The sequence below is a fragment of the Erythrolamprus reginae genome, chromosome 4, assembly GCF_031021105.1.
Source record: "Erythrolamprus reginae isolate rEryReg1 chromosome 4, rEryReg1.hap1, whole genome shotgun sequence".
NCBI classification, from domain to species: Eukaryota; Metazoa; Chordata; class Lepidosauria; order Squamata; family Dipsadidae; genus Erythrolamprus; species Erythrolamprus reginae.
The window spans coordinates 50,760,097-50,775,052 of record NC_091953.1 but is presented as its reverse complement, the minus strand read 5'-3'; positions in this window follow the sequence as shown (position 1 = coordinate 50,775,052).

Here is a 14,956-nt window from a genome sequence, read left to right as displayed (position 1 = left end):
GCAGCCAGTCTATTGACAGGCAAGTTATAAATGTAGGATTAAATGTCTGAATAGTCAACATTAATTACCATGTCTGAAGCAAAGTTTGACAATATGCATGAATGTTCTGGAAATGCACAATATTCCCAATATTGAAAAAAATAAGCACTTATATCTGTATTTGTAGCTGGATATTTCCGCAATATATTTTGGAAAATAGTTCATTTGTAATTTATGTTTGTTTTAGTACAAGACTGAACAATTTTTTCTTCTAATTTGATTTACAGTATCTTTAAATGTAACAATGTCTAAAAATAATAATATCCATTTTTATTAGTGTAAATAGTGCATCAAAACAAAACACCCAGTCATCTGAATTTCTGTATGTATTTATTATAACATAGCCCAATTACTTTTTTCAGTTTTCATCCAATTAGGTTGTTAGTTATTTTTTTAGGCTGCAATTTAAATTCATTAATGAGCTAATACCTGTTATAATTGGTCTTCCTTGAAAGAGTTTTTAAAAAAATGAAATCATTGATGTAAAACCCTCATAAATTAGACTTGAAAGATTTACATGACCTTATTGTGAACCAGAGCTCTGTTTCTGTTTTTAAATTATTACAGAGGATCCTACCCGTAGTTTAAGCACTAGCCAGACAGTATTAAAAAAAAACTTCTTATCTAAGAAAATGTAAATACAAATTCATTTTTGCAGTTGATTGGTTATTTCAATTATGGAAGGCCTTGGTATTTAGTGCTTCAGTAGTTAATTAATGTTCTGCTTATTTAAGGAGTGTCTGGAAGATAAAATAATGATTCTGGCATAAATTCTAAAAACAGCTGTCAAAAGAATCTTTTGGTTATTTCATCATTCAAACAAAAAAAAGCTGTTTTTCAAAGGTACAAGTACACTTTTAATAAATTTTAGCAACCATTTCACAATAAATCAATTTTGAATGGAGTGTGTTAAATACTTTTTGTAGAACGATGCAAGCATGAGGATACATTCTAGATTTATCACTGGACAAACATTTCATTTTTGCAAAAAAGAAATTGTCTTGACATATTTTCTGAATGTAGAGAACGAGAAGTTTTATGAGCCTCACTTGAAGTCCATTATTTTAAGAGTAGGATCTACGTCAAATATTACTATTTCATAATGAAACAAATGCAAATTACCATAACTACCATAAGCTGAAAATTCAGGAACAATATAGTTTTATGAGATTTGTATGCCGCCCCTCTCCGCAAATAAGAAATTGTCTCAAAATATAAATTTGACTTTTTAGTCAGCTTTAAACCTATTTCCTAAACCAGACTTTGCGTTTTAACTAGAAAAACATGATTTGATTTATTCTGAAGTAATGCTATGTAATTTATCCAATTATCACACAGGTAACATTCAAAAGTAATCCATTCTTGGCATTAGGTAGCAATTCAAAACCTGATAGTAAAAGTTTGGATATCTTGTTTCTATATAAGGATGATATTGTATGATATTAAAGTAAATATTTGTATTTTCATGCATGCACTTGTTTTTAGGGAAAAAACAGTACACTTTACTCCTTAAGCACAACTTGATCTAGTTTTTACACAATATAAAAGAAGAAATGTTAGTACCGTTGTTCATTAGAAACTTTCAGCACTTGAAATTTGACAAGAGTCGACTTCCAGTGGTGAAGTCACTGCACTGCAGGGTAAAAGAACAGTGCTCTGATGATGAACTCCAATCATTCTTGACAGAAAGCCTACAAAGGTATCATCATTTCTGGAGAAAGCAACAATAGATAAGTGGAACTTCCAAGGATTTCAGGGGTGAAACGCAATCCTCACAAAGGTTCAGGAACTCCCCCCCCTCACAATTTCTGACAAGAGGTCTGACATTCGTGACAGGTTGTGTGCTGACAGCTGCACAGCAGGAAGCAGAAGAGGGTGACATTATTCCATTCTAAAGCGAGAGAAAAGCCCAATAAAGAGGTTAATCAGATTGTTGGAGAAGGAAAAACGAATGATCTAAACTCCAACATGAGGGGCAGATTCTGCCCAACAGAAAGCGGCGATCAGAAGAAGGAGAGCAGCAACAGGAAATGTCGGTAGGTGACAGTTCAGAAAGACAGATTCAAGAAGGGAGACATTTTGAGTAGAACTAAGCTGTAAGTGACTAGCGGTTAAATAACCTTGAACGGAGAGTACTGACTATACATTTAACAAACTTTCTAATTTCTGATTCTGAATTTGTTGGATTATGAGTGTGAGAGAGAAGAGTGGAATTACTGCAAGGAGGGGACAAAGTGGAAAAGTAGGTGGACATCTTGAATAGAGTAATGGAGGATATAATATTTTCTTGGTTCTAAAGAAAGATAGAAGGAGAGCCAATGAACGACATGGCGCAACTGCAAAAAAGAAAAATCAAGCTCTAGAGTATGCAGAATTTATAGGGAATGAGTATGCAAAGTATGCAGAATTTATAGGCCATGTTCCAAGCAATTCAAGAATCAGTTCCTAACAATTCAATTAACAAGAGAAAAGGGACGTTGGTCTTACCTGATACACCTCTTCTAGGGTGGTGGGTATAGTATCCAGGAATGGGTTAAATCTGTCTGCTCTCTGATTGGACTTAGTCCGTCAAAGCTATTTAGGTAATGCCCTTGTTGCTATGCTTTTCATGTTGAAACGAAGAAATGAAACAACAGACTCTGTTGTGCCAGAATAAGGTAAGAAGTTCCTTCACAAAAAAACTGAAACCAACAGTCTACATTGAATAACCCGGGCGGGGCTGGATACTATATCCACTCCTAGAAAGGTGTATCAGGTAAAACCAATGCCCCGTCTCCCTCATGGTGGATACAGCATCAAGAAACAGGACATATCAAAGCTGGCTGTCCAAATGGGCAGGTGACAAAGATTGCTAGACTGTTGCTGAGGCCCTAGTCCATAATGACCTGCTGCAACACACTCCTGCCAAAGGATGCTTTGGCCTAAGCAAAGACATCACCTTTATAGTACCGAACAAATGGAGATGGCAAATACCAAGTGGCCATGTGGCAAACCTCCTTGAAAGACATCTGGGTAACCCCAGCTGCTAAAGTTGTGGTGGTCCTCGTTGAATGAGTGATGATGTGAGATGGCACCTGGCACAACTGAAGTTCATAAGCTTTAGCTATTGTAGAATGAAATCATTGGCTGACCATGGACGGTTTCACCTTATGGCCCATGGAAGTCAGCTGAAATGAGAGAAATAGCAATTTTGACAACTGAAACCCAGCGGTCCATTTGATGTAGATATGCAGCGGTCATCACACATCAGTGTATGCCAGTGTTTCTCTGTAGGGTGAATAGGCTGTGGACAAAAGCTGGGGAGAACAATTTCCTGCACCCGATAGAACAATGTATTTACCTTTGGCAGGAAGGTCAGATCTAATCAAAGCACCACTTTGTTGGTATGGAACATACACAAATCAGGCTGGATTGACAATGCTGTTCACTTGGACACTCTCCTAGCCAATATAATGCCATCAAAAATGCCACTTTACATGTAAGATAGCACAAACTGACCTCTCTGAGCAGTTTGTATAGTGAATCCATAAGGGACTGTAACACCTTTGGAATGTCCGAAGTGGGGTAGTGATGGATGACCAGAGGGACAATGTTAATGGTCACTCACAGGAAATGTATGTAGATGAAGCATCAACAAATCCTAGTGGCCACAAGACAGAATGGACACCAAGGCTGCTACCTGTCTATGCAAGGTGTTTTGGCTAAGCCCCCTATCCAGTCCATCCTGGAGAAACTGAAGGATGTTAGTAGATGAAACCCCAGAAGGGACAATGGCCAACTTCTCAAACCACCTGCAAAAGGTATGCCAGGTAGTGGGCTTGTATCATCTCGATGACCCTGGCTGGAATATTTTCTTTCCTTAGGGTGATCCGCTCAAGTGCCAGTCAGTCAGTTTGAACTACTGTGGTTTTGGGTGGATCAATGGCCCCTGGCTGAGCGAGTCTGGCCTCTGAGACAATCTCAGGGTGCAGACACAGAGAGATTAATCAGATCTGCAAACCACCATCTGCAAGGCCAGTAAGGTTATATGAGGATGAACTCCGCCTTATATTGCAGTATTTTCCAGAAAACTCATGGTATGGTCAGAAGTAGCCAAAATGCGTAGAGAAGGCCTTTGGGCCATGGGAACGGAAGAGCATTGGTTCCTTCTGTCTACAGGGTTGCAAATCGGGTTATGTAACTGCTGAGCTGGGCATTGCTTGGAGTGGTAAAAAGGTCTACTACCAGCATGCTGAATATTTCCATCAGCTCTGTGAATGTTGCTGGATGCAGTCGACATATGGTTTGGTCCACAGTGGACCAACTGAGCCAATCGACTTGTACATTGGCAACACCTGATCTGTGCTCCACGCACAGGGAGAGAAGATGATGTTCCCCCCAAAGGATGAGTGAGTCCATTGACCTTGGACTATATGTGACGCAATGTGGGCACCCCAATCCATCAGACTTGTATCCGTTGTCAGGATCGATCAATATGGTTCCCCAAGCAGGCTGCCATTGGAAAGAGCCTGGAATCCCCATCAAGTGAGGGACATGATGACATGAGATGGAAGATGCACCCTGGCTGGAGAAGACCCAGACGTCTGCAAAGGGAAGAGAAACCATTGGAGGTCTCAGGAATAAAGACGGGCCCAGGGAACAATTGCGAAGGTGGACACCTTCTTGCTTTGATACCTGTGCCGACCAGTCTCCCTGAATGGTGCCAATCAACTGTTGGATATTAGCCTGGTGGTCAAGGGAGAGATACACCTTACCCTATATCGAGTCAATTACACCTCCCAAAGGTAGTAATCTAAAGTGGGAGACAGGTGGCACTTTTCCTGGGAAAGGGAAAATGGCTGAATTAATATGTCATACAGATAGCACTGGGCATGCACTGGTGTGGCCCTTAATACTGCGGCCAGCACCGCTAACAATTTTGTAAATATTCTAGGGGCCGAAGATAGCCCAAATGACATTGCCCTATATTGGTAGTGACATCCAGCAAACTGGAATCTCAGAAAGTGTCAATGGTGCGGAATAGGCACATGCAAATATGCTTCTGTAAAGTCAATGGAAGAGAGAAAGTCGCACCTCCTAATGCCTTGTAAGATAGTGGAAAGTGAATGTATCTTGAACTGTCTGTACATGACATAACGGTTCAGGCATTTGAGATCAAGAATGAGCCTCTGCTGGTGGTGTTCTTTCATGCAACTTGTGAAGCCAGATAAGAGATATCTGAAAGAAGGATACTGTCATTGATGCACGGATTGCCCAAGCCACTGACTGGTGTTCCAGCTGAAATGACTGCTCCGACCTATGATCCTCAGGATGTAGTGATTCTGCTGGATCCCCAAGCAGATTGGATGACATGCGTAGTGCTGCAACTGGTGCATCCACAGAAGGAACTTGCTATGCCTTGGCCAGATCTGGAGCCACATTGTACAATTTCTTTTCAGGTGACTATCGGTTAGGACCCATTCTGGGAGAAGACCACTACCTGGAAATAATGTCCACAAATATTTTCAATGATGGAATCACTTCCTATGAAGCAGTACATTTTTAAAAAAGGTAGGTCGGTTAAGTCTTGTACTGAAGGCTGTTCTGGTTCTGAATTTCTTGACACTAAGCCAGCTGTAATCTTCAGCTTGTTGTAACAAAGGTCAAAAGAGGTGTAAGGGGAACAGGACTATGGAAGATGGTTGATCAAGTTGGACACCTTCAACCTTGGAAAGTTCAAAATCCAAATGAGTTTCTCCAGCAGAAGCCTGGCACTGATCTTCTCTATCAGATCGGTCCGACCCCTGGTTCAATGAAGAATCATAATCAGCTTCAGGAACATACTTATAATATTCTCTGTGCCTACAGGAACCCCTGAGATCTACCTAACTCTGTTGGTGGAACTGTTGAAGGCCCTCTGCAATGCCCTGTCATACTGCCTCTGCTACATTTTCCCTCATATCATCTGGTAGTACCAGTCTGGGGTCCTCCTGGGGCCTGAGCCCGGACACCGTAAGAGTGAAGGTAGCCTCTGGCTACCTTGATTGGATTGTAGTCTGCACAATTATTAGTCATAATTTCTATTTCTTCCAGATCATTCCTCAAAAGCAGATGTCATCCAGACCATATCAAACGAAAAAAATAAAATATCTGGGAATTTGGATAACATCTAAATGTTCAACCTTGAAGGAAGACAACTATGATAGAGTAGTCCAACAGATAAAAAATGATTTAGAAATTTGGAAGAAGCTCCAGTTATCTTTTATAGGCAGAATCACCGCCACTAAAATGAACATACTGCCCAAAATTTTATTTTTACTTCAGGTTATACCAATAAAACTAAGAAATGATTCTTTAATGAGTTAAATAAAACAATAATGAACTATACCTGGCAAGGGGAAAAAACCACGAAGCAAACTAAAATCTTTACAAGACAAGGGAGAAAGAGGAGGATTTGGCATTCCCCATTGGGAGACCTATTACCATGCAGCAGCCCTCACCTTGATTAAAGATTGGATATCACTCAAAAAAAAAAAAGGAATTCTGACAATTTCATCATAGAGGCTGGCATGTCTTTCTCTGGGATGGTAAAAGTAAGACTCATAACTATTTCCAAAGACGCCTAATTATAGATGCACTCATACAAATCTGGCAAAAAATTAAAAGAAATCATTATAACAAAATACCTACCCGTCTCTCGACAATGGAAATGTTAATATACCCAAACATATTGGATATAGATAAAATGAAGACATATAAAGAAATATTAAAGGAATGAGGAAAACTCAAAAGAAGAATAGAATTAAAGGGCCAAGGTATAGAAATAAACTGGTGGCCGTATTTACAGATAGTCTAAAGATGCAGAACACTACGGATTTCAGAAAAAAGAAAACTATAGACAATATTATATTAGTTAGGACCAGAGGATAAAATGATCACTATATAACTATCTGTTGAGCTATAAGATGGAAGAAGAGGTCATAAAAAGGTGATGATAACATGGGCACAAAACTTTGCTTACAACATAGAATTGGAGAAATGGGAAAAGGGCTGGAGTAAAAGCCATAAAATGACAAAGTCTGTCATATATAAAGAAAACATTTATAAAATGTTTTACATATGGCATCTTCCATCAACATGGATTGCAAAAATGTTCTCCAACATTTCACCAAAGTATTGGAAATGTAAACATAATACTGGAATATACTATCACATGTGGTGGTTATGTCTGAAAGCAAAGCAATATTGGCAAAGGACAAACAAATGGATCAAAGCAATAACTAGCTAACCCATAGAAGTGAAACCAGAACTATTTTTACTAGGGATATTTTACAGGGAACCAGGATAAAAATATCCAATATTTAATTCTACGTATCATAATAGCAGCAAGAATAACATTTGCACAGAATTGGAAGAACAATAAAATACTGTCACAGGATTGTGTGATTAAAAAAATCTGAAGAGTGCGCAGAGATGGACAGGCTTACAAAAGAAATGAATAATAATGAAGAATCAGATTACTATAAAATATGGGACAATTGATATAAATTGTTAAATAATAGATGTATAGGTTATGAATAATTAAACTCAAGAAGGTATAGAAGTTTGAAAGGTGCTAAGGAATTGTAATAATGAAATATATTTGTATTTAACGGTACTATTACAAAATTGATATAAGAAAGGAAAACACTGTTGTTTAAGATAAAAGGATAGTTGATTGTAAACAGAAAAGAGGGATAAACTGATCTGAAATGGATGTAAAATAATATGGGATAAATGTCAAAGCATATTGTAAAAATCTTTTTAAAAGTTTAATAAAAAATATTTTTTTAAAAATTATGGATTTTTTTTCCAGTATCCAGTATTCTGGATGAATGCTAATTATTTTTTTAAAACAATATTATTTATTTATTTATTTATTTATTTATTCATTCATTCATTCATTTATTTGATTTATATGCCGCCCCTCTCTGAGGACTTGGGGCAGCTTACAATATATAAAAAACAATATACATATAAATATCTAAAAATCCAATTGATTTAGCTAATTACTTTAAAACCCTAATAACATTGAAAACTCATTCATTCCCATTCGAACAGCAGACATACCTGCATTCGTCGGCCAGTTGTGGCATCTGTATGTATGAGAATAATCCTTTATGATTATGGCTATCCTCGAGAATCTAGATATTGTTCTAAGATGTTATATATATTTCCCAAATGGCTTTTGAAATTTAGATTATTTATATAATTTATAAAACAAAATTGTGCTCTCCACAAATTCATATGTTATGAATTAAGAATGTAAAAGGAATATCCATGTGATATACACTTTATACTTCATGTACATAAAGCAAAAACTTCTATGATTCCGTTTTATATGTGTTCATAATTGGCTTGATGAAATACACTTTCTAATATTTCATACACTGCATATAACTTGAAAAAATACATGAAACTGTTGAATTTATTATTAGTAAATTTTTGGGCTATCTAATAAATTTAAAAACCTAATACTACTAAGTAAACCGGTGGACCTTCTATTAATTCTTTTAAATACTTCTAATTAATATTTTTATTGCTATTTCACAATCATCTCCACAAGTATGCATATCAGAATGACCATGTATAATTGCAAAGCAATAAATAAATAAATGAGTAGACTTTAAAAGTATACTGCAAAACCAAGCCAAAACAAAATTTAGTTCCAGGAAACATGAGTAAGCTTGGACGGGCACTATATTTATTTCAAAAAGTTCCCACACTCAGATGTCACTGATGATGCCAGTGAACCATTACACAAAGCCTCTAAACACTTTGTAAACTGGAATCAGCGAGGACAATAGTAAAGTTCAGTATTAGAAAGAGATAGTGCATTTGAATAGACAATATCAACCTTTGTACACTCAAGATTCTGTTGCAAGAATAGGCTACTTAATCTCCTTCATTTGCCCTAGGGATTCTAGCTGTTTTAATGTGTTCTTTTTGTGAAGCATAGAATATAAGCCGGTAGCAACTGTCTGTGGAGCTGCTTTGGTAAAAACTGAAACCTTCAGCACAAAATGCAGTCCCAGTCAAACTAATAAGCACAAAGGCAGACTGTTTGTAGACTGGAGGGTTGACATCATTTCTTAGATAAGAATGTGACTTGTCCTATGTGCATTCAACTGTAGTACAATCCCATCAAATAATGATAATACATGATACACCTTTGAAAATTTCAAGGATTCCTGGCTGTTCTCTTTGAAGAAAAATGTGTGTTTGGCAAAATGGGGGAAAAAGACCTTTTAAAAAATAATATACAAAAATTGAGGTTATTCAATCAATAATTATAACAATTTCACATTCATTTGAGTATTCATTTTTACATCAAGTGTAATTAGATTCAATTCACTGAAATGGATTGTATAAAATATTCTTGTATAACATAGCACAAATTCATAACTTTTATTTTATAACAGAATAATATATCACTGGAATATTCCTAGGTCAAACGTATAAAAATGATTGACTGTAGTCACAATATATTCAAATTGAAATTGAATATGAGTTTGTACCCATTAAAAGCAAAACTGGTTGAAAATAAAAGAAGATTTGACATGAATATCTGGATTTTATATTTTCCTCTAAAATGATTGATTGCTATCATTAAACTGATGTTGTTTGCCATCATTTGGCCATCTCTACAGCAGCTGGCCAAATGATGCATCCAAATTATTTCCCAGTTTTTCAAACTTGTGAGGGATTGGATGAGGGAGAGTCAGTTTTGGCTCAAACCTACCAAAACCAAGGGGCTGTGAGTTTGTGGCGTCCCACTCTAGTGATTTATCACATTTGATTTAGGATGCTGTAGTGCTTCATCAGACAGCCCTTTTAGATTTGCAGCTCTTGCTTAAGGAGCAGGTAGCATTTCTGACAACTAGAGTTTTTGTAACACTCCATCTTTTATATTCTTTCTTTCCGATCTGGAATATGATGCTTTGGTGTGCAGAAGAGAGCATGAATATTTTCAATTTTAAAGCATGAGAAATTTAAAGAAAGTTCTCATTTTCCACCCCAATATAGAATATAGTGTTGTAAATACTTGCAATATAGTACAGTGGTCCCTCAATTTTTGCGGGTTCGAACTTCGCGAAACGGCTATACCACGGTTTTTCAAAAATATTAATTAAAAAATACTTTGCGGAGTTTTTCCCTATACCACAGTTTTTCCAGCCCAATGATGTCATACGTCATCGCCAAACTTTCGTCCGCCTTTAATAAATATTTTTTTAAATAAACTTTAATGAATAAACATGGTGAGTAATAATCTAAATGGTTGATAAGGGAATGAGAAATTGCAGTTTAGAGGTTTAAAGTGTTAAGGGAAGGCTTGTAATACTATTCATAGCCAAAAATAGTGTATTTACTTCCGCATTTCTACTTCGCAGAAATTCGACTTTCGCGGACGGTCTCAGAACGCATCCCCCGCGAAAATTGAGGGAACACTGTATTTGCAAGAATCTTATTTAGGCATGGGGATACTACAATTCCAGTAACCGATGAATATGAACAAAATATATTCAATGACCGGCAGAGGCACTAATTTTCATGATATGAGGATTATTTTTTTAGATCCTCTAGAGCTGAACTCTTTTTTATAGAAACATGGAAACATAGAAGTCTGACGGCAGAAAAAGACCTCATGGTCCATCTAGTCTGCCCTTTTACTATTTCCTGTATTTTATCTTAGGATGGATATATGTTTATCCCAGGCATGTTTAAATTCAGTTACTGTGGATTTATCTACCACGTCTGCTGGAAGTTTGTTCCAAGGATCTACTACTCTTTCAGTAAAATAATATTTTCTCATGTTGCTTTTGATCTTTCCCCCAACTAACTTCAGATTGTGTCCCCTTGTTCTTGTGTTCACTTTCCTATTAAAAACACTTCCCTCCTGGACCTTATTTAACCCTTTAATATATTTAAATGTTTCGATCATGTCCCCCCTTTTCCTTCTGTCCTCCAGACTATACAGATTGAGTTCAATAAGTCTTTCCTGATATGTTTTATGCTTAAGACCTTCCACCATTCTTGTAGCCCGTCTTTGGACCCGTTCAATTTTGTCAATATCTTTTTGTAGGTGAGGTCTCCAGAACTGAACACAGTACTCCAAATGTGGTCTCACCAGCGCTCTATATAAGGGGATCACAATCTCCCTCTTCCTGCTTGTTATACCTCTAGCTATGCAGCCAAGCATCCTACTTGCTTTTCCTACCGCCCGACCACTCTGCTCACCCATTTTGAGAAATTTCAGAAATCACTACCCCTAAATCCTTCTCTTCTGAAGTTTTTGCTAACACAGAACTGCCAATGCAATACTCAGATTGAGGATTCCTTTTCCCCAAGTGCATTATTTTACATTTGGAAACATTAAACTGCAGTTTCCATTGCTTTGACCATTTATCTAGTAAAGCTAAACCATTTACCATATTACAGACCCCTCCAGGAATATCAACCCTATTGCACACTTTAGAGTCATCGGCAAATAGGCAAACCTTCCCTACCAAACCTTCCCCTATGTCACTCACAAACATATTAAAAAGAATAGGACCCAGAACAGACCCTTGTGGCACACCGCTTGTAACCTGTCTCTGCTCAGAAACAATTTCACATAACAACAACACATCTCTTCTTCTATGAAACAGCACAGCTGCTTTGCTCCAGAAAAGTGTTCTATGCATGAGACATTAGAAATCATAGACATTATTTCCCATCAAGGGCTATGCTAGTAGATGTACAAAATAACACACAAAGCTGGAAAAAATGAATGGAGTAAGGAAGAAATGTTTTTCTGCTGCTAGTAGCAAGTTGGGCTACCCATCATCCCAATATTCTTAGCTAAGTCTACCCTTGCACCAACCTTTTGCATAAGTATTTTTACAAAATGGATTTCTTCACTGAATACTTGCTAAACATTTGCTCATAGCCCTACTGAACTCTTGGCCAGGTGTCTGGAGAGGATCACATTTATATGGTCTCTCTTGACTCATTGTTTCCAACTCTCTTTGTGGTTCACAGAGGAGTTGCAGGTTCTGAAAAAGGTTAAGAAATCCCTGGAGTGCTTCTGGAATACTGTAGAGTTGCTATTAAGGTCTAGTTCATTGTAGTAAGAGAGGTGAAAAAGCATTATTCCTCTACCTTTATTGCACCTATAATATAGCCGTTTAGTTTAGTTTTATTGGATTTATATGCCACTCCTCTCAGGGGACTCGGGGCAGCTTACAACACATAATATATATTGTCATCCTGCAACACTGTTCCGGGTGATCTGGTTGGAAAGGGAGCTTTTATGGTGATCTTTTCAGCTGCACAGCGGGCTACACACTTGATGAACAAAGTTCCTTGGATTTGTTCCCAAATGGAACCCATGTATGATAAGGGTTTATGTGAAACGCCTTTGGAAAGGTCTTTTCCAGTTAGCTGGTTGGTAGAGTATGATCCTATTGGACTTGATAAAATGGACAGGTTCCTCAAAGTTATCAGTATAACTACCTGTCAATTAGATCATTTCCTGACTGGTTGGTGACAATCTCCAGGATGGTGACTAGCAGATGAGTTGAAGCAGTGATAAAGTTGTCACTTTAGGAGAGAACATTCCTAGACTTTTAAGGAGGTACTGGTTCACTTGTTCCTTAAAAAAACATCACTGCAGGTGCAGGAAGCACTGCACTCGTACGTGCTACTGATTATAACCCTAAAAATACCCATACATACACTCATTCACTTAAAGTCCCAGGCCCACCGGAAAATCAAGATCTTAATGGCTTTCTGGAAGACCAGCAGGATGGGGATAGCAAGGACCTCTGGGGGCAGTTGGTTCCATAGCATTGGAGCAACCACCACCAACCAACATTGACTAGCGGATGGGACCTGGAGGAGGCCAACTCTGTGTTGGTTTTAGGGAAGTATGAGGTAGAAGACGGTTCTGTAAATAATCTGGCCCTGAGCCATGTAGGGCTTTAAAGGTAATAACCAACACCTTTAATTGTGCTCAGAGTCCAACTGGCAACCAATGCAGTCCACGGAGAGTTGGAGTAATATGGTTGTATCTTGGTACACCCACTATAGCTCGTGCGGCCACATTTTGAACCAGCTGGAGTTTCTGAACGCTTTTCAAGGGTAGCGACATTGTGATGGTCAAGAGGAGGTGATGAGGGCATGAGTGACTGTACGAAGAGCCTCCTAGTCTAGGTAGGGTTACAACTGGTGCACAAGTTGGACTTGTGCAAAGGCCCCTCTAGCCACAGCTGAGAGTTGTTAATCTAGCTTCAGCTTGGATCTAGGAGGATACTCAAGTTGCGAACACTATCTAAGGGAGTTATTTCTTCCCCCTAGCACCAAAGATGGGCAGATGGTGTAGTCCTTAGGAGGCAAAACCCACAGCCACTCAGGATTCAGCTTGAACCTGTTGATTCCCATCCAGACCCTTATTGCTTCAAGGCACTGGTACGTCACATCTACCACTTCACTAAATTGACACGGGGTGGAAATGTACAACTGAGTGTCAGGAGGACTGAGCCTGTCAAATTGTATATCTTTGTCCTCCTCTTTAATCTCCCCTCTTTGACTCAGTCTTCAGGCCGAATAGGATATGTGTTTATCTACTGATCCCATTTTTTGGGAAAGGGAGGAGGACAGTGAGGACTGAATCTGTCAAATTGTATGTCTTTGGGAAAGGGAAGAGGACAAAGATATACAATTTGACAGACTCAGTCTTCGGTGGCTGAAGGGATGGTATCATCACGGTCTTGGAGGTTAGTTCCACCAACTATGTATAACGGTGTGTACAATAATACGCTACATTCCAAATTATATCATGTAAAGAAAATTTGGTATAACAAGAAAACATATGCCATTTTATTTTATTTGAACAAAAAATCCAGGAGAGTTTGACAGAACAGAATAGTAAGCAACTACACATTAAATAAAGATATATTGGTTTAGGTTGAACCATGTATCCGCAAAAGCGTATTTTGTTGTCTTAATTTTCTATATGAAGCAATAGATTCTAAATAATTATGATAATAATAATTTTTTAATAAATCAATCTTTTACACCCCTAAACGTAAATTAAATGATATAAATCTAATAAATAAATATTTTTATATTTATACGAATAATCTCTAGTACTAAAAAGGAGATTGCAAGCAACTTCATGAGTTAGGTAACAAAACTAAAGTATAAATAAAGAAATTAATTCCACTTATTTTAATCAAAATATAATTTCAACCAAACCTATTATATCAAGTAAAAATGTTTCAATGGCTTGAGTGGGTGAAAAGTCAACATCTGTGACATATCTTAATATGCAGAAATGGAGACTCTTGACAATTATAAATTACAATGATCCTTGTACGAAAGTAAACATAGCTAGTCATACATCTGTGTTTTATTATATGAACGGCAGCTGTTTTTTTAAATTGGTGGAAGTAATATTCTAAATTTCTTCGAACTAAACCCAGCTTTATTGACCTCATATAGAGTTCAGTGTATTCCATCCTAGTACATATACAGTATATCACTTAATCATGAGTATAGTTAACAACCAAATATATTTTTTATAATTTATAACTGCAGTATGGTTCTTATATTTATAAAGCCAGATACAGAATTAGATGAATATCTATATTTCATATCTTTGTACTATATCTGTTCTAATTTCAGTCCCTTTCATGTGTCTGATCAGGTATCATGCTATTTTTTTAAACAAACCATTTGTTCACTTTAAGAAATACCTAAGTAAAACCAAACAAATGATGTACTGTTTAACATTAAGGACTGTATCACATGCAGTATTTTACTCAGCTGAAGCAAGTACATATTTTTGTCATACACATTATCAAAGTGTGTGAACCTAGCTGCAAGGAATTATGTCTTAATTCCTTAATTTGTGGGA